Source organism: Chiloscyllium plagiosum, unplaced genomic scaffold (assembly GCF_037043375.1).
Source record: "Chiloscyllium plagiosum isolate Xiang-an unplaced genomic scaffold, Cpla_swu_hap1 HiC_scaffold_8, whole genome shotgun sequence".
In the NCBI taxonomy this organism is placed as follows: domain Eukaryota; kingdom Metazoa; phylum Chordata; class Chondrichthyes; order Orectolobiformes; family Hemiscylliidae; genus Chiloscyllium; species Chiloscyllium plagiosum.
Genome location: NW_028270146.1, coordinates 72,195,450 through 72,217,269, shown reverse-complemented (window position 1 = coordinate 72,217,269; position 21,820 = coordinate 72,195,450). Strand labels below are relative to the sequence as shown.

Sequence of the window (21,820 nt, the reverse complement as noted above, 5' to 3'; positions counted from 1 at the left end):
GATAGACCCGACCCCACAACGAGAGAACCGAATCACAGCCCAACTCAAAAAAAACTTCAGAAATCTGGAGAAATAAATAAGACCGACTTCAAAAGATGGAACCAGACGGATCCAATACACCACGTTTCTATGGATTACCCAAAATTCATAAACCAGGAGCACCCCCCCTCAGGCCCATAGTCTCGTTACCTGGAGCACCAACTTAAAGATTGGCTGAGGAGCTACACCAAAGACTAAAACTCTTATTAGAAGACTCATGCCACTCCATCCACTCCACTCAAGAATTCCTGAAGACCATCAACGACACCAAGATAGAAGAGGATGAAATAATGGTCTCCTTTGACGTAACAGCCCGGTTCACATCCATCAACATCAACCTAGCCAAGGAAACACTGACTACACTATTAGAAGACCCAGAGACACAAACACCAAATACCACCAACTTCATCAGCAAGGACAGTATCATCAAGCTAGTGGACCTACGCCTTACCACACACTTCACTTTCAACAACAAAACCTACAGAAAAGCCAATGGAACACCTATGGGATCGCCAATAATCAGGATTCTTAGCAGAGACAGTAATGCAGAGACTTTAGCAAACAGCTCTGCCAACCATCCAACCGAAAATCTGGGTCCGCTACGTGGATGACACCTTTGTCATCATTAAACGAAACAAATGAGAGGAAACCTTAAAGACCATCTATAATACCCTTACTGGCATAAGATTCACTGAAGAGGAGGAAAACAACAACAAACTGCCATTCCTAGATGTCGCAGTACAGCAAACAGCTAATGGCAAGCTTCAAACTAGCGTCTACAGGAAAACAACATATTGAATTAAGAAGCAATCATCCCAAACATCCACAAAAAAAAAAATCATCAGAACTTCATTTCAGCGAGCCACCACATACTACAGCTTAGAGGAACTACACAGAGCAGAAGGAAATCACATATACAGTGTACTCGATAAGGATGGGTACCCAATGAACACAGTCCACTGATTTCTCAGCAATAAACTCAAACAAGCAGACAAAATGCACCCAGAAACCCTCGCCGCTCTCTCCTACATCAAAGACATCCCGGAAAAGACTGCCAGACTACTCAGACCCCTTGGCATCATGGTAGCCCACAAACCCAACAACACACTAAAACAGCTAATGAACTTGAAAGACCCTATACAGACAACAAGCAAACCTAATGTCATTTACAAAATACCATGCAAGAACTGTAACAAACATTACATTGGACAAACAGGCAGAAAACTAGCCACCAGGATACATGAACATCAACTAGCCACAAAAAAGACATGACCCAGTCTCACTAATTTCCTTACATACAGATGAAGAAGGACACTACTTTGAATGGGATAGCACATGCATCCTAGGACAAGCCAAATAGAGAGAGACACGAGAATTCCTAGAAGAATGGCATTCCAACCGGAACTCTATCAACAAACACATCGAGTTAGACCCCATCTACCACCCCCTAAGAAAAAGAACAGGAAATGACATCACCAACCCAAGAAAACACAAACATATAAACAGAAAGCAAGAAACACCAGCAGTGCTTTGTCTGGAGGCCCACTGAAGATGTTTCTTAATCGGGTGACGAAACGTCTGGAAATGAACTTTCCAGCTCAGTGAGCAAACCTACATCCAGAACCTCAACCTGAGCTACAAATCATCTCAAAACTTGTTGGTCCTTTTATTGGGAGTGGAATAGAAGTTGTTTTATTATCTTATTTATCTTGAAATTTGCAAGATATTAACATGAAAATGCAGGGTCTCTAAATAAACTATTTCTTCGGGTTGGGAGTTCCCGAAAACAGTCATGGATGCTGGATCAGTTGTTAATTTTAAATTTGAGATTGATATTTTTTGTAACTCAAAAGTTATTAAGGAATATAGGCCAAAAGTAGGTTCATGGGGTTAGGTCACTGATTGCATTGAATGGTGGAACAGGCTCAAGGGGTTGAATGATGTACCTTTTGCTATTTTGAACAAAGAATGGTTTTACTCATTATAACATCATGTACACAATCACCCAAGTCAATGCATGCAAAGGGAAGCTTATTCTCAGGTCTACCATCTTTACCTTTTCAGCCGCTACTAATGGAAGACATTGTGTTAATTTCTGGTTTATACCCACATCAAATATTTGTGAAAACATTAACAAAGATAGAAATGCCAATTAATCACCTGATGGTACAAAATTTGAACAGTACTCAGTAACAGCAACACACTGTTGAGGCTTTCTGACTGGATGACTGTGTGATGACTTCACTCAACCAGTGTGCTTGTGAAACTCACAACATATCGGATAACATGATGACTTGGTGGACAACGGTTCCCGAATGCATTCATCATTTGGTCAGAGTTAATTTGTCAACTGATCAGCATCATGTCCAATGCAGTATAAATTGTTAGTCCATTTTAAATTTGGCATTCCTGCATCTGTCCTAATGATTACAGGCTAAAACATGTCTTTCAACATGTTGTTTACTCTTAGTAATAGAAAATGCCGATTGTTAAATATCCCCCCATGTTTGTTTCCATGGAATTATATTGACAGTGCAGGGAAGATACTTGTGAATTATCAACCAGGTAATCCAGAGAAAAGAGAACTATCACAATTAACACAAACGTATGTGCCATAATATCGTCTTTATACTCTATTGTTTTGTTCATGCAGACAATATCTGCCCATTCTGCTTAATTCTGTTTTTGTTCAAGTAGTCACATGAAACATTTCTGGAAGGCTTCTTCTAAAACTAGTCAAGTTTAACATTAGTTCCAATTAATACAAGTTCTTTCTAAAAAATTTTGAAACTAAGCTAAGGGCTAATAGAACAAAAACGCCTTGGACAGGAAGGTAGGTTTTAGGGAGGCTCTTAAAGAGAGGAAAGTTGAGGCAATTAGGGAGACATTCCAAAACATGGGTTCTGATAGACTTTAGACAGAGCTACCAATACATTGGACAAAGGGAAGGAATATATACAGGAAACCATAGCAAGCTAGAGGGTTTGGATGCACATGGTAGTAGGTTTGCAGTCAGGAACATTATCAAGATAAAATGTGGTGAAACCATAAACAGCTAAAGATGAAAACTTTACATTTAAAGCATTGAAAGTCCAGGAACCAGTGATGGTAAGAACAGACAAGAGTGAGGAAAAGTGTGACTTAGTACAGATTACAACAGATTGAGTTGGGATATCTGGTCCGAAGGTTGGACCGAAGGGTCTGTTTCCATGCTGTACATCTCTATGACTCTATGAGCAGGAGAGTTCAGAAATAAGCTGAAACTTAAGGTTGACAACACAAAAGCCTTTCAGGATACCTCAAACTAAATGCTTCAGGGGAAGACAAGTTAAGGTAGGAATTAAGTCAAAACATTGCAGAACAGTAATATAGCAAATATACTAGCCTTTAGAGATTCCCATTCACTTGGAAGTAGTTAGCAATTTCTTCAATCAAGGACAAAGATGAGACACAATGTTACAAATATGTGAAAAGAATGATATACCTACAAATGGTTCCATACTCAGTCTTGCATCTAAACAGACACTTCAAACAATAAATTTGGAACTGTTCTCCCCAAAATGTTGATGACATAACAGATTTTAATGTAAAAAGCATTTAAGAACTGACAAGATTCGTGAAATAGCCTCTTCATCACTACTAACTACTCTACACCACAGAAAAAGAACACAGTAACATAATCACAGAAAGAAAACTGCAATTCAATAGCTTACATTCAGATCGTTATTTTAACCATTAGCAATTTCATAAAGTTAACTGATCAAACATATTGTCAGATTCTCATCCAATCTTACAAGTGGTGCAAGGTAACCTTGAAAAATTGATTTATTACAAATAACGCACCTTTTGGGGGGAGAAAAGGATTGTTAAAAGCCGAGGGTTTTTTTTTTTTAACTAATGTCCTTTTTCCACTTGTAACTGATTACTTTCAAACATTGGCAGGAGAAGGCAAGTACAGCTAGCTCATGATCACTTTCTCAACAAATCAAATGCCAAGTCTTTGATGAGAATGTTGTGAAGATCAGTGCTTGGTGGTATTCACCTCACTCCAGGCTGTTTTCAGTGAATGAGTGCAGGAGCCTAGAATTACCATTAAATGTTGGATGCAAAATTATTTGAGAATAGCGTTGGGAACCCCTTCAAAATATTTTAAGAAGATAGCCTAGACCTAACTACTTCTTACTTGAAAGGCAGATGTGAAGTGCCATATTCCAGATGCAATGTGAATGGTCAAACTCCTTGACATTAAGCCAAACACAATTTATTTAAACACTATAATTTTCATACAAACAAGAGAAAGAGGAATTTAGAATAACTTAATTATTCATAAACTTAACCATATGATGGATACTTCCCTATTACCAATTAACCGTTGCAATATAGTAACATTCCGCAAGCACAACCCTTGGCAAAAAGGCAAGTTCAAACATAGATTCTTACATGAAGTTCTCCAACCCAGGAAGAAAAGATATTAAGAGATGGCTCAAACAGAATAGCTGCTAGGAATCATTCAGTGAAGCTTCCAACTCTTGAGACCCCAAAGGCTTCTGATGCAACTGAAAATAAAAACCCAGAAACCTGGATCTGAGAGCGCTGGCCAGACCCATTCAGATTGCTTCCATTGTTCCAACTTTTTTTTTTAAATCCCAATGCCTCACAAGTTGTTCTCTTAAGTCATCTTCAGTTGCTAGTTCAGCACCTCTGCCTTATAACCTCTCTTCAAAAAGAAAAGGACAAAATAACGTTATAAAGTGATAGCACTGTTACAACAGAAAGTACTTGTTTTTTTCAAAAGAAAAATACAAGTGTCATATGGAACTCCAAGAGTAACCATCATGTGAAACGTCGACGTGTGCGCAGGTGAGAAGCTATTGTTGAAATATTTTAAATTCTAAGTGTTGACTCAATTGTTACTCTAGTAAGAGAAAAACGGCAAAGGGACATACCTGTCCATCGTCGCTTTGATAAAATGAGCAACATGTTGTAAAATCTTTTTGTTTTGCAATCAAGACAATTGCAAGAATGCCAAATTTCAAATCATCACAAAGGTTTTTCATCAACTAAATCTTGTTGAGATTCTGAATTTCGTCCTTGACAAAGCTATCTCAGATATACAGGTAGTCCTCAGCTGTATCTAACTTAAGTACTGCCTGAGAGACAGGTTGTCAAAGCTGTGTCTTGCACTCAAATTTCCCCTTTAATGATGTGGAGGTACCGGCATTGGACTGGGGTGTACAAAGTTAAAAAAAAATCACACTACACCAGTTATAGTCCAACAGGTTTATCTGGAAGCACTTTAATGACATTACCACCCTGCCCAACACTCTTCTCTCCATATCTGTGCTTGCAAATATTCTTCCACATGCTTTCTTTCTTTCATATTGGAAATACTTAACATGGAGACATTTTCAAAGCCATTTAAGTTGTACAATGGTTTGAAAGACAGGAATAAGCACCTCAGGCGTAGGAACTGCAGCTTTGATTTTAGCTGCATTTAGAAACTGCCTTTTTTTTCCCAGAAGGAAACGAAATGGATACAACTTCAGTCAATAGATACACTGAGGAACCACACACGTGCTTAAATACATATAAACTTCATGGCACGGTGGCACAGTGGTTAACACTGCTGCCTCATAGCGCCAGAGACCCAGGTTCAATTCCCACCTGAGGCGACTGTCTGTGTGAAGTTTGCACATTCTCCCAGTGTCTGCGTGGGTTTCCTCCGGGTGCTCCGGTTTCCTTCCACAATCCAAAGATGTGCAGGTCAGGTGGATTGGCCATGCTAAATTGCCCGTAGTGTTAGGTGAAGGGGTAAATGTAGGGGAATGGGTCTGGGTGGGTTGCGCTTCAGCGGGTCAGTGTGGACTTGTTGGGCTGAAGGGCCTGTTTCCACACTAAGTAATCTAATCTAATCTAAACTGCAATTGTGGCAAATGGATCCTATTGGCTAATTCTTGTGCAATACTCTTCTTACATTTCCAAATAAATCTGTAGATATCACAAACTTATAGTTGTGTGCTAAATCCCATAGGACTGATTAGTGCCAAATAATATTTATGCTACAGAAATGCTGAGCAATTATCATAGAATCCAGTGCCACCAATGTACAGATCACCACTGACCATCTTGCACTTAACTTGCAACAATGGCATGGGAGGGTGGAAAGAGACACATAATAGCAGGACAGCCAGAGTCCAATGCACTCTTTAATCCCCAAAAAAATACTTCTGGCAGTTGGTGCAAGTGCAACCGAGACGCTTTTACATTGAGTTTGGGCAGGCAGAGGCAGTGTGTGTGCAGCAGAAACCATTAGGTTGAGCAGCAAGTTGTCAGGAGGCTGAAAGACTGAGTTGAGAAAGTTTCAAACTTTGCTATGATACTGGTCTTGTCTGCTTTGACAGGCTCCCTACCAGGTAACTCCTTTTTATTGCGGCAGAGCATGTGGAGGAGAATCTGATTTGTGTTAGGTGAAGGGCTAATTACTGTGCATGAGAGAATAGGAGAGGGGGGTTGGTTATTGCGTGTGTGCGCGCGTGTGTGCACGTATGCGTGTGTTTTTGTGTGTGAGAGTGTGAGTGAGAGAGAAGGGAAGAGGGGCTGGTTGCTGTGCGAGTGAGAGAGTGGGAGAAGGGAAGAGGGGCTGGTTACTGTGCAGTGGATGCTTCTCTGAATCATGTCACCAGCAGATAACATGGTCAAAAGCTAAGAGTTCTTTAAAAAGAAACATTTTTACTCACTATTTTAAAATGCAGATTTTCATATTTATGTTAAGTATCAATGTTGATCCATAACATAAAAACTATAAAAATATGCACGCTGCATTACTACACAGGATGCTTCTTAGCAGACCTCTGAGGTCACACTTATTTTGAAGTATTAAAATCATAACATAATACAGCTTAAGAAGCACTGCAGCAACTCGTAACAAATTGTTCTTCCATAGACAGCAATGTTCGGATAAACCCAAGTACTCTGGGCACTTCCCCTTATCTACAATATTCTAGGTCGAAGCTGAATTGAGCAAAAAAAAAACCTTGCTCACAAACACTGCCTTTTGCATTGTCATTAATTAAAAAGAGGAGAGACTGCTTTAAGCGCATTTACTTCAGTCATCCACCTTCAGCAGTTAACCCGGACCAGCCATCTGTTATTTGAATGGACCCTTCTAAAAAGAAAGTGAATACTTGACTTTCATCTGTGCCTCCCAAGTGAAATATCCCACTGTGCTCAACAACTTACTACAACTGCTGACAGCAGACAGAACCATAACACATGGTTTGAGAGGTCTTACCACAGTGTGCGTAAGCTGACTGCCACATTGCCTGTCCTTAGCCTGATAAGCTATAAAGCACTTGAAAGTGGAAAGCCATCCTAATATCCAACTTGCAGAAGTATAAATCCTTCTTTTAAAAAAAAATTGGGAGACAAATTTTAGCCATGCTTTCGCCAAAGTCAAGTCAATGGGTTGAATGTTTAATTCTAGTGTCCTTTTAGTTTTTTTCCCCTCGGCATTTGCAACTTGCTTTCCTTCCCCTACACCCACCTCCCATCCACATTTTCTTCCAGAGTGGAAAAACCCATCCAAGATCATGTAAAACGTTGGTTCAGATCCTGTTTAGCAGAAGTGCACACAGGACTTAGAGATATATATTTGTATTTACTAGTTTTGAAGGTGCTTTATAGATGCAAATGTTTGTGGTAGCAACCTTTCAGAAGTGGAATGCCAGTGTTCTCGAGGTAACCTTTTCCACGAAGGGAATGCAGCCATCAAAAGCAAGATTTTAGCCTCCACAGCAATGAATGTTATTGCCTTAATGCTCACTGTTCTGTACAAAGACAAATTGGGCTGGCAAGAAAGTAAGTCAGCACACAACTCACAAAAAGGATATGGTTATTTTTACTCAGTACATACATGGATCTCATAAACTGGCCTTTGGATAAGTTGCAGTCAGCATCCTGTTTATATAGTGGAGTCAGTAATGTGGCTTAGAGAAAAATCAAAACAAATTCCTCTACTGAGTCGAGGTCGATTTTAGGTTAGGAGAAGCTTATACTTGAAGCTGCTTTTTATTCCATTACTAAATGTTTCCAAACGTTTGAATGACAAATAGCGTAGGTGACAGTCAGCTCATCATTAGGATGGGAATTCTTTCCAACATGGAGACTTCCTCATACAGCTGCATGAGAGGTTTTAGACACATTATAACAGCAGAGAAGAAACAAAATAGATGGAAAAACTGACTCAATGTGATTTATTTATTCACAGGATGGTGCATTGCTGGCTGGGCACAAAGTTGCTTTGTGAATGGAGTGATGAACTACCTTCTTAAACCGCTGTAGTTCTGAAGTGAAGAGACACGCAGAGTGCAGTTTGAAAGGGAGATCAAGAATTTTGACTCAGTAACAATTAAGGAACGGTGATATCGTACCATTTACAGGGTCTTGGGATGGTGAGTGGCTTGGAGGAGAACTTCCAGTTGGTGGTGTTCCCATATTGTGTTGATCTTTGTTCTTCTAGGTGTAAAAGGTCATTGGGAAAAAGTGAAAACTGCAGATGCTGGAGTTCAGAGTCGAGAGTGTGGTGCTGGAAAAGCACAGGTGGGTCAGGCAGCATCTGAGAAGCAGGAGAAATCAACATTTTGGGCATAAGCCCTTCATCAGCAAAGGGCTGATTGGTTAAAGAACAGACAATCCAAGTATCTTCTCAGTGTTCCTTTCTCTGCTCAAAAGAGTGAGTAGTGTTTGTGCTACCAGATCTCAAAACTTTCAGCCGGCCACTTATCAGAAAGAAATTGGGACATTTTAGCTACTTTAAAAGAAAACATTGCCTGGTTTCTTCAATTCTCCTTTTGGCAAGACACCCTTATTACTATTATACCAGTCATTGACTGTCCCTCGAGAATAATATCTACTCAGAAAATGAGAGTTTCTGTCACAGGTTCACATATGACTGAACAAGCCGAGTGTTGACTAACTGATCTCTGGAGACAAGGCTGTGTGCTCCTGAAGGGAGAATTCTGTTCCTTTTTCTTTCCTTTCTGCCTCATCGATTAAGGTTTTCAAACTCGACGAGTGATGTAGCTTAATGAACATTTTGTAACTATTTGGAGCAACTGGTAGCGCATCCTTGCTGATTATTATTATTCATGTTGCCATGCTTCAAGGCGAGCTTTGAATCCTCCATGGAACACTGGTGTCATTTTAAAAACCTAGGACCTGGTTAGGAGGCACAGTTTTCAGTCAAGCAGAATCAGTGGTCTGTCCATCAGACTCAAAAAGACGACAAACATTTGAGAAACACTTCTCCCATTGAATGCTGTGGATACGAAAGATGCTTTGCTGATGGAATTTCTCTAGACACCCATCTGACATTGATACATCATCATCAGCAACAGCAGCAGCAGGCCCTCAAAGATAAGGATGACTCTCCCACTCTCAGAGTGAGTCCATTCGTGGCCGTACTGACCAATATGGCTACTGCAGGCTTCAACATTGGGGCAGGTGGGGCATTGGCGTGGCACTGCACTCCTTTCACCGTTTTCACCTGGCTTCCATCTTCTTTCCCCCCGACGGCAAGTCTCGAGGTGCTCGATGCCTGCTCAGATACTCTTCCTCCACTTCAAGCGACCTTGGGCCAGTGATTCCCAGGTATCTGTGGGAATGCTGCACCTCGCCAGTGAGACCTTGAGGGTATCACTGAACAGGCCTGGTTACCAGAGTGGTCATGACAAGACTATTGTTGACTTTGTTGTCAAACATTTGTTACGGTTATTTGCAGAAGGCTGAAATTACATATTTGATCTGGTGTCGGTCTTGCAAATCTGGTGCAAGGTGAGTAATGACACCATAGTCTGCAGATCATAGATATCTATTAAGACCAGCTCAGTTTGGTATGAAGGACTTGTCACAAAAGTAATAGAAGTTTAAGTGCTTTCCATCTGGGCAGTATTTAATACTCAAACCAGAGGCAGTTGATCTTTGATTAGGTGAATTGCCACCAGCAGTGTTTTTGTAAATATTATGGGAAGTAACAGAGTTTCATTTGCCTCAAATCCAGACTTTGAAGGAGTCTGTTTCAGATCTCCCACTCATGACAATTGCTGTCATGTTATCATGAAGCATTGAGAAAAAGTTTCTTGGGTGTCCAAAACATTAGAGCACAATCCACAAAGCCTCACAAGTTACCGAGTGAAGTGCTTAGGTCACTTCAACGCAAGGAAGAGTTCCTGGTCTTGTTTTCAACATTTTACTTGCACTTGTCTAGTAAAGACCATGGTGGAAGGTCCTCTGAACCAGTACCATATGAACAAATTCTGCATCACATGGCCTCTGAATAACTGGTAGTTTTTACACGGGATGGTCTTTCTGATTGAGCACAAATAAGGCCAGAAGAACTAAGAGCAGGAGTAAGTCATTTGACTCCTCAAGCCTGCACCACAATTCGATCCAACATTCCTCATCCACTTTCCTGTATTTTCCCAATAATCCTCGATTCCCCTATTGATCTATTTACCTCAGGTCATTAAGAAACAAGGGCTCTGCTCCACAGCTTACTGTGGCAAGGAATTCCAAAGACTCTCAACCCTCAGAAAAAAATTCTCCTTATCTCATTCTTAAATTGGTACCCTTTTATTCTAAGGCTATGCCCTCTGGGCCTAGATTATGAGTGGAAACATCCTCTCTGCATTTATCCGACAGTCCCTTACGAATCCTATGTGCATGAGACCATCTCATTCTTCTCAACTCCAACTATACTGTCACACACAGGACACTTAGAGCCAACAAAAGATTTCTATCCAGGCCTTGCAGAATTTTAACATGTTCTGGTTTGCACAGTTTGGCAAGTTGCACACAGGAAAACGAAAACATTGTTACTTAAGAAAAGCTAGCAATTTTGTTACTTTCCAACATCTTACTCAACTTGCGTCTTATACTAACTCCAAGTTAGAAATAAGGGGACTATAGATATGCACATTGCAAATAAATATACAGTAATTTAATTGAGATCTATAAACCAATTATTTGAATACAAATTGATGAGGTAAATCAGATATTTCAATCATGAATTATCTAAATTCACACAATGGAATGTTCAATTTAATACTATTAGCGCTTGACAATTAATTTGTTCAGAAAGCTTGAAGGTAAGTTTTTTTTTATGTCGTGTTTAATTAAACCATCTGATTAAAAAATGTACAATTGGATTTTGTTCATCAATCAGCACAGTCATCAGAAGGAACCTCATCTGCACAGAAGATCAAAGTTCAATTCACAAATTCATAAATAAATGGATTGTAGTGGAAGTGGTTAACTAGAAGACAGTGATACACTCAAAATTGCCCACAACAGGATTTGAGAATATGTGCATTAAGCAAAGTTCTTGGGAAGAGCTTACATTGTCTGCCAGGTCTTGCATCATTGCCTGAGCCAGAGTCAAAAATCAAGCCTGAGATGGCTTTCTGCTTTCAATCACTATCTGACATGGAAAACTGACCATCAAAATTTACCAACTGCAAAGACTAGAGGTCTTCTCTTCTCACATTGGGTTTCCATATTGCGTACAAATTACATCCTACCATTTAAAAAGCTGGCTTTCCATTGAAAAATCTGGCGTGCTTCTTACTGGGTCCTGCTCACTTCCTGCATCTGTTACCATTAACAGAAGATGTAACTTCCTGCTTTCCACCCATCAAAATTGTAGTGTGCATGTTTCCATGGTGCAGGGTTGGAAGTCAATGTGAGATTGGGATGCTATCCTTGGAATTGAAAAATAAACACTAGCCAATAGAGAGAAAGGAAAAGAGGCCACAAAAAAAGCCTGCATTTGGAAATATTAGCCTCTCATTTCATTTTAAACATTCCAAGAATGTTGGAAAACCTACATCAGAATTTTCTGGCTTTTAGATTAGATTAGATTCCCTACAGTTTGGAAACAGGCCCTTCGGCCCAACAAGTCCACACCGACCCTCCGAAGAGTAACCCAATCCAAACTTATTTCCCTCTGACTAATGCACGTAATACTATGAGCAATTTAGAATGGCCAATTCACCTGACCTGCACATCTTTGGACTATGGGAAGAACCCAGAGGAAACCTACACTGGCACCGGGAGAATGTGCAAACTCCACACAGAGAGTGACCTGAGGCTGGAATCGAACCTGAATCCCTGGCGCCGTGAGGGAGCAGTGCTAAACACTGAGCCACCGTGCTGCCCTTTTAATTCATCCCGAGTCAAATCCAGTTTACATTGGCGATTGTTTGCTGCCATAACAATTCTGATTTATTGCTGGTGCCGAGACTATGTCGACATCCTCACAGCTTTTTCTCTTTAGCGTTGCTGCTTTTTGTTCTGGTCCTGTCATATAGAGGGCTTCCTGCTACATCGCCACTGTCTTCTCTGTGCTGTGGCTCTGACAGCGCACAGAATTGCACCTCGAAACTAAAATCCAAATCTCTCCCCTCAACAAGCTCATTCATGGCCGTATGCGAATAAAGAAATCTGAGCAAGTTAACTCTCTTGGCAAAAGCGAAGTGGAATCTTGTTGAGGGGTTCAGGGCTAAGGTCTCACCTCACTGAGAGCCAGAGGACAGTAGCTCTTGCACTCACCAGTGCCACTGGGGAGGCCACGGATGCTGTCAGAAAGTCAGCTTCCAGAGTCGCAGGATCACAGGACAATCCTGGCTATATTTAACGCATGACAAGTTTCATATAAAAATGGGTTGCAGAGATTAAGGAGAGCAGGGGTTTCAAAGCAAAGGCAGAGGCTTGCCTCTCAGCACATTCACGCCCTCAATCAGGCACCAAGTCCTCACATAATGATGACTGACCATGGCCTTTCCCCCTGAGAAGATAATTCTGCCAGTGCCAGTTTCCCACCACAAAATCTGCATGTCTAACCCAGAGGGCAGGTTTCAGGGAGACTGAAAGGGTTGGTTCACGGGCAGCCATACAATCCAAATCCACAGTATTCACAAGGTTTTAAAAAAAGATGTTTGCAGTCCCACACGGGACACTAAATTCAAAACCAAATCTGACCAAATCAATAAGAGAAACATACAGCACCCAGCTTATGTGAATCTTTATTCTGAAGTGGCCCAACAGCACATGTATCTCTCTACTGCTTGATTTACTTGTAGAAACATCTCTCAGCTGCTTTTTGACAACAGTCCAACATTGGATGTAGCCAACTGGGAATTTCTGTCAGACAGACCAGATAACGGAAGTCTGATTTTAAAAAGTCAGTCTCTTTTCCCCATTAGCTTGCGTTATGATGTGCAGGCTTTAATTAATAAGGGCAAGTTCCACCGAGAATTTTAGGCATCTTCTGCTCCAAACTTCTTTTCCAGTTTGGAACTTGGCAAAAAAGACAACAATTTTATATTCCACTGATGTAAAAAACAGCAACAAAAATGAAACAATTAATCTTTCCTATCATAGTATTCTTTCTAGGCTGGGTATGAATTGGCCAACTGATCGTTACCTCAATTTAGCTCTTGATTTTGAAGCTTTCCACAAACTTTAAAACCAAATGATTTCACAAAGGAGTTTGGTGCCGTAAAAAAAAGTTCCATTCGCTCTTGGAAATACTAGTGTCTCAACATTCCAAGAATGGCTGAAAAATAATGTTGAATCATCATTTCTTTGTTTTTTCAGGAAGTTAAATTCCTGTGTTAATATTTAAGTAGCAACCCCAAAACAGGTTGGGTGTGCCATCTGTATCCAGTGCTATGAACAATGAATGTTAATTCTGACAGTTTAATCTTATCACAATCTGACTTTACAAACTATGTCATGTTTGGTCTTCTGCTGTGAGAGAATATTTAATGTCAGATGAACAGAAAATGTTAACTTTAAGAAATATCTCACTTTGGCTTCATCATACCACAAAGCTGAAAGATAGAGCAAGGCCATGTAATATTATATGACTTCCCTATGACATCACCTTCCATGATTACATATATACCACATTAATCCTAACCCTATGGCATTTCTCAAAATTAGACAACACCTTGTATGACACAGTTAAAAATCTCACAACACCAGGTTATAGTCCAACAGGTTTAATTGGAAGCACACGAGCTTTCGGAGCGATGCTCCTTCATCAGGTGATAGTATGACATAAGCAAGCAACATGAATGACCAAAAACAAAAATTTGTCACTTTCAATTCCATTCAAGTTCACTTTGAATACCTTAAAGAGCAAAGTGACTCTGAGGCACAACCCAGGTGTGGCATTTTATAAAATCTGAACATTTCCCTACTCTTTGTCATGCAAACATAACACTTTAAACTTCTGATTGTGCTTCTTGTATGACATTATGACAAAACTCAAAACTGCCCCTTCAATCATAAAGACATCATATCTTATGTATTCCTTTTCAGCCAAAGCAATGCTTCCCAAATCATTTTTAATCTAACCCCGTTTTGAGGCTTGAAAAGTAACATGCCCGAGAATAAATACGAATATAGCAGCATTGCAACATTCAGCATATTAAGAAAAGTTTGCATGTCATAGATAATCTCTGATTTTAATGTATTTTGTAAAAATCTTTATTCTCTCCTATCGGAAGAATGTTGTGAAACTGAAAGGGTTCAGAAAAGATTAACAAGAATGTTGCCAGTATAGGAGGGTTTGAGCTACAGGGAGAGGCTGAATAGGCTGGGGCTGTTTGCCCTGAAGCATCGGAGGCTGAGGCGTGACCTTAGAAGTTTACAAAATCATGAGGGGCATGGATAAGGTAAACAGGCAATGTCTTTTCCCTGGAGTGGGGGGAGGGGGGGGGGGGGGGGGGGGGGAGGGGGTCCAGAACTAGACAGCATAGGTTTAGGGTGAAAAGGGAAAAATTTAAAAAGGGACCTAAAGGGCAACCTTTTCACACAGACAGTGGTGCTTGTATGGAATGAGCTTCCAGAGGAAGTGGTGGAAACAGGTACAATTAAAACATTTAAAAGGCATCTGGATGGGTATATGAATAGAAAGAGTTTAGACGGATATGGGCTAAGTGCTGGCAAATGGGACTAGATTAGTTTAGGATATCTGGTTGGCATGGATGAATTGGACCAAAGAGTCTGTTTCCATGCTGAAAATCTCTATGACTGTATAGGGTTTCAGGCTAGTTCTCAATTAGATTAGATTAGATTAGATTACTTACAGTGTGGAAACAGGCCCTTCGGCCCAACAAGTCCACACCGACCCGCCGAAGCGTAACCCTCCCATTCCCGCACATTTACCCCTTTACCTAACACTACAGGCAATTTAGCATGGCCAATTCACCTGACCTGCACATCTTTGGACTGTGGGAGGAAACCGGAGCACCCGAAGGAAACCCACGCAGACACGGGGAGAATGTGCAAACTCCACACAGTCAGTCGCCTGAGTCGGGAATTGAACCCGGGTCTCTGGCGCTGTGAGGCAGCAGTGCTAACCACTGTGCCATTGTGCCGCCCCTTCTTCCCTCACAAACCCCATCAAGTCACCCCAGCCAAGTAGAGTGCAAGTTTCGGGTAACAAGGTACCTGGAGAAGTGTCATTGTAAAGTCTGAAACTCTCCCTTCACAGCTCAGTTGCATCACATCCTAGTTTTGCCTCTCACAGATCTGACAAACTGTATCTCACTGCACTCAATGACAACACCAACATCTAGGCCTGCTCAGCATTTGTGGCACATTGAATTTTATGCAGCAATTTGCAATATTCATCCTCACACCACACCAGATAAACCTCTTCTCGTGACTCTCTCCCAAAAGTCAACTCAATGCGACTGCCCTCACTCAGTTCCACGACATCAATCAGAAGCTGAAGTATTTCTCCAACACTGGCTTCTCTTTCCAACATCCCTGTCACAAAGATCTAGCTTTGGTCTCATTATCTTCATCATTTATGTCCTACACCTTGGCAACATCACAAAAAGCTTTATAGCCAGCTTCCCAACCCAAGTCAACAGTACCCAATTCTGTTTCTCAAATCAAATCACATATGGGTTAGAGAAGCACTTCCAGGTCAAGCTGTTCCTGTGCATCTACTGTCCCAAACTATTTGCTTGCAGAGGTTGGGGCTTTGGAAGGTGCTGTCAATGGAGACTGGGCGATTTGTTGCAATGCATCCTGTAGGTGGGAAATCACTGCTGCCATTGTGTACTGGTTATGAAGGGATGAAGGGCTTTTGCCCGAAACATCGATTTTCCTGCACCTCGGATGCTACCTGACCTGCTGTGCTTTTCCAGCACCACTCAAATCCAGACTCTGATTTCCAGCATCTGCAGTACCCACTTTTGCCTGGTTATGAAGGGAGTGAACCAAAAGTGATAGGTGGAGTGACTAATCAATCAGGCTGCATTGTCTTAAATGATGTCAGGACTCAGTGTCATTGGAGCTGCCTTCAGAGGAAGGTATTCCTCTGATTTATGTCTTGTAGATGGTAGGCAGACCTTGGGAAGTCAGGAGATGAGTTACTCACTGCAGAATGCCCAGCTTCTGACCTGGTCTTGTACACACATCATTTATTTAACTTATCTGAATTGAAGAGTTCTATGCATATGGAAAAGCCATTGGGCTGATGATGGCACTTGCCTGATGATATCTGTTTGACCAATTAATTCACTCACTACATTGTTTTCGGAGCTCAAAATTAAGAAAGAAATACATTTCTCTGTATCTAGTCAGATACTGCCTAATCGAAAACAAAAGACATTATATGGAAACCTTGTTCTAAATCTGAACTTCTACCTCCTGTACCAGGAGTAGCTATTTCATCTTCCAACATCTACTGCCTGCCACCAAGTACTCTTGGTAGTAATAATACCTAGACAAGAACTGCTGAAGGCAACCCACTGCAAAAATGGAACAGGTTTTTAATCACAGTTTAAAAGCCACCAAAATCAAAAAATATAGACAGGCTTTCCTCATAACTGCTGTCCCACCAGACCAGTCACCTGATAAGTCCAAAGCAATTGACTGAATAATGTAAAATCTGAAACAAATTATCACTTATTTGGCACACTCATCAATTGTGATCTGTATACTGTAATATCCATTCATTGTGAGGCTTAAATTTTGGTCAAGCCCATCAATATAATTTCTCATTGGCAACGAAGTTAGAAATCACTCTCTTCGGCACCAACTAAGTTAAATACAAAGATAACACATTGTTTCCCTAGTTACAAACACATTGTTTCCCTGGTTACAAACACATTGTTTCCCTGGTTACAGCCATCAAGTACCTATAAAGCACTATTTAAATGTAAAAGCACTTTAATTTTAAACAGTCTCTCAGCCTAAAACTTAGTCAGATTTTACTTTCAGCTCTGCTTTATTAATGCACTGCTTTGCTTATGAAAACAGCATCATATTGATTTGAGGCACAGATTTCAGCAAAAGATCAGTCCAAAGACTTGTAATATCTAACATTTTCTCAATGGAAATCAAAATAAACTTTACTCTGTTCAGCAAATAACAATCTGATGTTGCATTTCATACACTTACAATGTGGCATTCAGGTGTAAGTATCACGTTTGCAACACTTTTTTTTAAAAAAAGCAGTGATTAAAATTATATAGGCAATTCTGAGAGAATACTAAGTACACAAGAAACGTCATTCAAATCCAAGCCATTTTGAAGGGCCCTAATGGTTTTACTTCAACTTCCCTGATCATTGGGTTGCTGTCATCATCCATCACCTGATATGCACTGCAATGCCGAAGACAGCAGAGGAAGCAGACACAATGGGAACTTACAACAACGAATGGCATAAAATCGTAAGAAAACAAAAATTGCAGGGCTTTAGGAAAAGAGCAGAGGGCTATGAAGTATTGGATAGTTCTTTCAAAGAGTCACCTCTGACACAGTGGGCTGAATGGCTTGCTTCTGTGCTGTTTAAACATTACATTCTTAATATCTGATTAAATTCATTTGCTTATCACTCCGAACTTACTTTCCTGGTTTAAACCAGGAAACACATTATTTACATTCGCAGCATTTAATCAAACTCAGATCTTCTCCTTATGCTGATTCTTTCAAGACTATGGCAGTTTCAGCAGTTCGCAGTTTGACAGCAAAACTTAAAAAAAACTATCACACGGGCAAGATCCGGCTTCAAGTCCTACCTGTCCCGGTGGTGGGACAGACCACAGCCCAAGAGTTTGACTGAAATGACCATAAAACCTACTTACACGCTCCACCTTCATTTCACTGCTCCTTTCCCGCTTTTAACTCAACCCTCGCCAGCACTTCTAGGCTCACTCCAAGCTTTGCATACACCCATTCCGTCTGTCCCCTAGAGAGCAGACAAATCAATCTCCTCTTTGCGCTATTCATTTCACAGAGACAGTCGCCTTCCTCCCCTTCAACTCCCCAAATTAACAAGCGCCCACTCTCACCCCAAGATCTGGGGAATTAAATTACATATTTAGTTATTCATCTGGGTCACGACCTGAATACATTCCAAACTGAAAGTTTACATTAGTCTCCGCCAAAACATCGCTGCTCCTTTCGGTTTAATCCAGAACTCTGGAGTACTTCCTGAGTTCTTAACGCTTCTCCCGTCAGAAGGGGTTATTTTGAACTTGGAAACCCACACGCGTCTATTCAGATATTGTATCTAACCCAGCACAGTTACAACGGAGGAGGAGATACAGCGGATAACCCACCTCTTACTCCCCTTGTGGAATATCTCGAATCCCGTTAGTTCACACAAAAAAAGTGACCAATTTTTAAACGTAAACCCACCTTTAAACACCCACCCAGGGAAACTTCACAGTCATTCCTGTCTGACGTATAGAGTAAAATGTTTCCTTCCCAGATGTAAACATGCTCATTAGAAATTAAAACTACACAGAATTTTCTTTTTGTTTAAAAAAACATTTCGTCCAAATTAATTCCCCTTCAAAAAAAATCCTTATTGACTTTTGAATACTTGACAGATTACAGATCAGAGGCAAAGAACTCATGTTTATTCCCATCTGCCTGGGATAAATAACCTGATTCATCGTATTAAGAGAATCAGCAAACAAAAAAAAACTACAAGGAAAAGGCCTTCTTCAAAAAGCAAATCCTTCCAAGCCCCAGCGCACTGTTAAATCCCACTGCCTTTCCCCCCCTTCCCCGCACAGTGTTATGCCAACACTGAGGAAGCCCGGGCCCGGATTGGAGTTAACGGTAAAGCAGATGGGGGTGGATAATGATGATGTCTAAAGCTGCCGACCGCTATTTCCTGGGAGGAGCGGCAGCAGCAGCAAGAAGCAGCAGGGCCGGCTCCAGACAGCTCCAGCTTGGCTTGCAGTGTTCATCCCTGCCCGCGGAGCGGAGTAAAAGCAGCGACATATACACACACACAGAGTACAGACCTGCCACTCCGGGTCAGGGAGGCTCCGGGCTCTGCTCGGCTACTCGAGGTCGCTTTCTCTCCCTGTTTGGTTGAAGAATGTTTTCTGTGTATGTGAATATGCACATTAGACGGAGGATCCACTGGTATTTGATCGCGTCAGGCAGTATTTGGCGGAAACAGGAACTCCGAGAGGGCTGTATGTGTGTGTGAGGGATCACAGATCAGCTCCAAGGGACCTTCTGTGTAACGGGAGAGGCAGTGATACAGCAGGCTGCCCGAGTGTAAGTGAGCAGAGAGAGAGAGCGCTCAGGCGTGCTCTCCCGTCTCCCAGGCACACACAGACTGTGCGCATGTCTCCCACCAACCCCCCTCCTCCTCTTTCCAATCCTGCTCCACGGCAGGAATCACATGGGGGGCTGCCCGCTGAGAATTTACACCACTATCTGTTAGAAATCCCGTCCCGTTCTGCTCCTTACTTACTGTTTCAGGCTCCGTAAACATGTTTCACTGGTTGTGCAACTCCCAGGAAGGAATATCATTAATCTATCCATTTGAGAAGCTGAACAAGAGATGACTTCGCAGGGAAAGTGAAACGTGCGAAGTCGTTAGCATTTCCAGCATATTTATTCTGAACACTTTTATTTTGCTGTTGAAGCATATCGTGAAGTCTATTTAACTCCAGCCAAGCGCCCCATTAGGCTGCAGTAAATGATCCACTGTTTATGCTTCTAATATCAATATTCTAATATGAATTTACATTGCTGGAAAAGGCGAAAAAGACTTGTGGCTGGGTTACCTATTTTTTAAACTCAATCTATGAAGCACGGTTCAGAAGAACTGGTTTCATCATTGTAATAAAACAGCAGTGTGATTATTTTGGTAATATACATTCAAGATGTTATTCATATTAAACAAGCAAAATAAAATTTATTGCTTATCCTTCAATTTGATATGATACTCTTCATTGATTTTTCAATGACATTAATGCATTAATAATTTACTTTGAACCTATCATACAAGATTTAAAAGGGAACAATTCCTGATCATCTGTTGTTGGTCTCTTCCACTAATTAAAAAGAAAATATTTTCATTGTGATGAGCTACAGTCCTTTGCAAGATCAGAATTCCCAGTTAAGAAAATAAGTCCTATCAATCCCCAATAAACACCCTTTAATTGATTACATATTCAGGACATGCATACCACACTTGCTGTTCTTTCTGGTGGGTGAACTGTATGCATTAAAGTGGTACCAAACTGAATATTTAGATTCAAATCTATGATAATACATTTGCTTTCACAAGTCATTATCATTAAGTCTAATGTACTGTAACCACACTGCAATTATTATGTATTCCCTTAATATAAATCTGTTAATAATTCATGGCAGTGGAACAGTTGCACTTTATTTGATAAAGGGACACAATATTTGCAATCAATTTGTTGGAGTAAAGCATTTGTTTTGTTAGAAACGTGCAGTTGCGCGTACTCACGATAATGAGTCTTAAAAGCAGATGCATGAGTGGATTACAATGCAAATGCTCTGATGGTTCTCAGTACAACCTTGAATACGTTACCCAGCTAAAGTATCAAAAATCCCATTTATTCAGGAAAATGTTTTGTTATTTTTAATGTGTGCAGCGAAATGATTGGATTACTTTTTTATAATTCTATATTCTGATGTTTCATCTTCATCAGTCAAGAACAACGCTATAATTTATCTATGTAACAGCTTATACAATTACAATGTTATCTGTTATCTGTTACCTTCCATGTGTTTACAACACAGTTTAAATAACCATACACTAAAACTGCAACAATAGAATTGCAGTATCACTGAACAGCAATTATGTTTCTGTAATGAACTCATCCAATCCCACACATAGGGACTAGGTAGGTTTGAGTTCTGGTTCCGTTTTTGGTGCCAAAAAAAAGCACTATCCTGAGCATCGAATCGAATGTGTAAAGGATTAGTCTCTGTTTGATAGTAGCATCATAGAGAGGAACTGTGTCAAATGCACAGCACTTACCCCCACAATTTGGCATGGAAAATGTAAATTATGAAGAGGATGCCAATGAGAAAGCAATTTGCACCACATTTACAAGTGACAAGAAAGTGAGATTGTGATCTCGAAAATGTAATTTATCTTTGTATTCAAATGCAGAAGTTTGAGTAGGATCTCATTTTTAAAGAAATGCGTATTCATTCACAGACAACGGAACAGCAAATGGGGCTGTGGAAACAGCTTTGGAATAAGTGACATAGTGCCCAATATAAATATTCTGCTTTTGGTGATTATTTATTGAGACTGATGTCATAACAAGGCTATAAACATCTCACATTAATGCTACTTTCTCCTACATCTATTATTTATGCAAATTGCTGAAACATGTTAGAAAACAACAGCTCTTGCAGTCTATGAGGCATCAAGCACTGGTGATTATTGTTTGATTTCTGTTAT

General features: G+C 40.6%; 1 protein-coding gene across 10 annotated transcripts in view; it reads right to left on the bottom strand.

The window, feature by feature from the left end:
* Nucleotides 1–19,857, bottom strand: part of LOC122553704 (alpha-(1,6)-fucosyltransferase) — a 759,328-nt gene extending 739,471 nt beyond the window's left edge. For 6 of the 10 annotated variants that reach the window (XM_043697905.2, XM_043697906.2, XM_043697904.2 and 3 more), the window contains exon 1: nt 19,380–19,846. The gene's annotated coding sequence lies outside the window, so the exon portion shown is untranslated. Of the gene's footprint in view, nt 1–19,379 lie in introns of all 10 variants that reach the window. The other 4 variants (XM_087989965.1, XM_043697917.2, XM_043697919.2 and 1 more) reach the window with 4 other exon arrangements.
* Nucleotides 19,858–21,820: the final 1,963 nt, after the last annotated feature.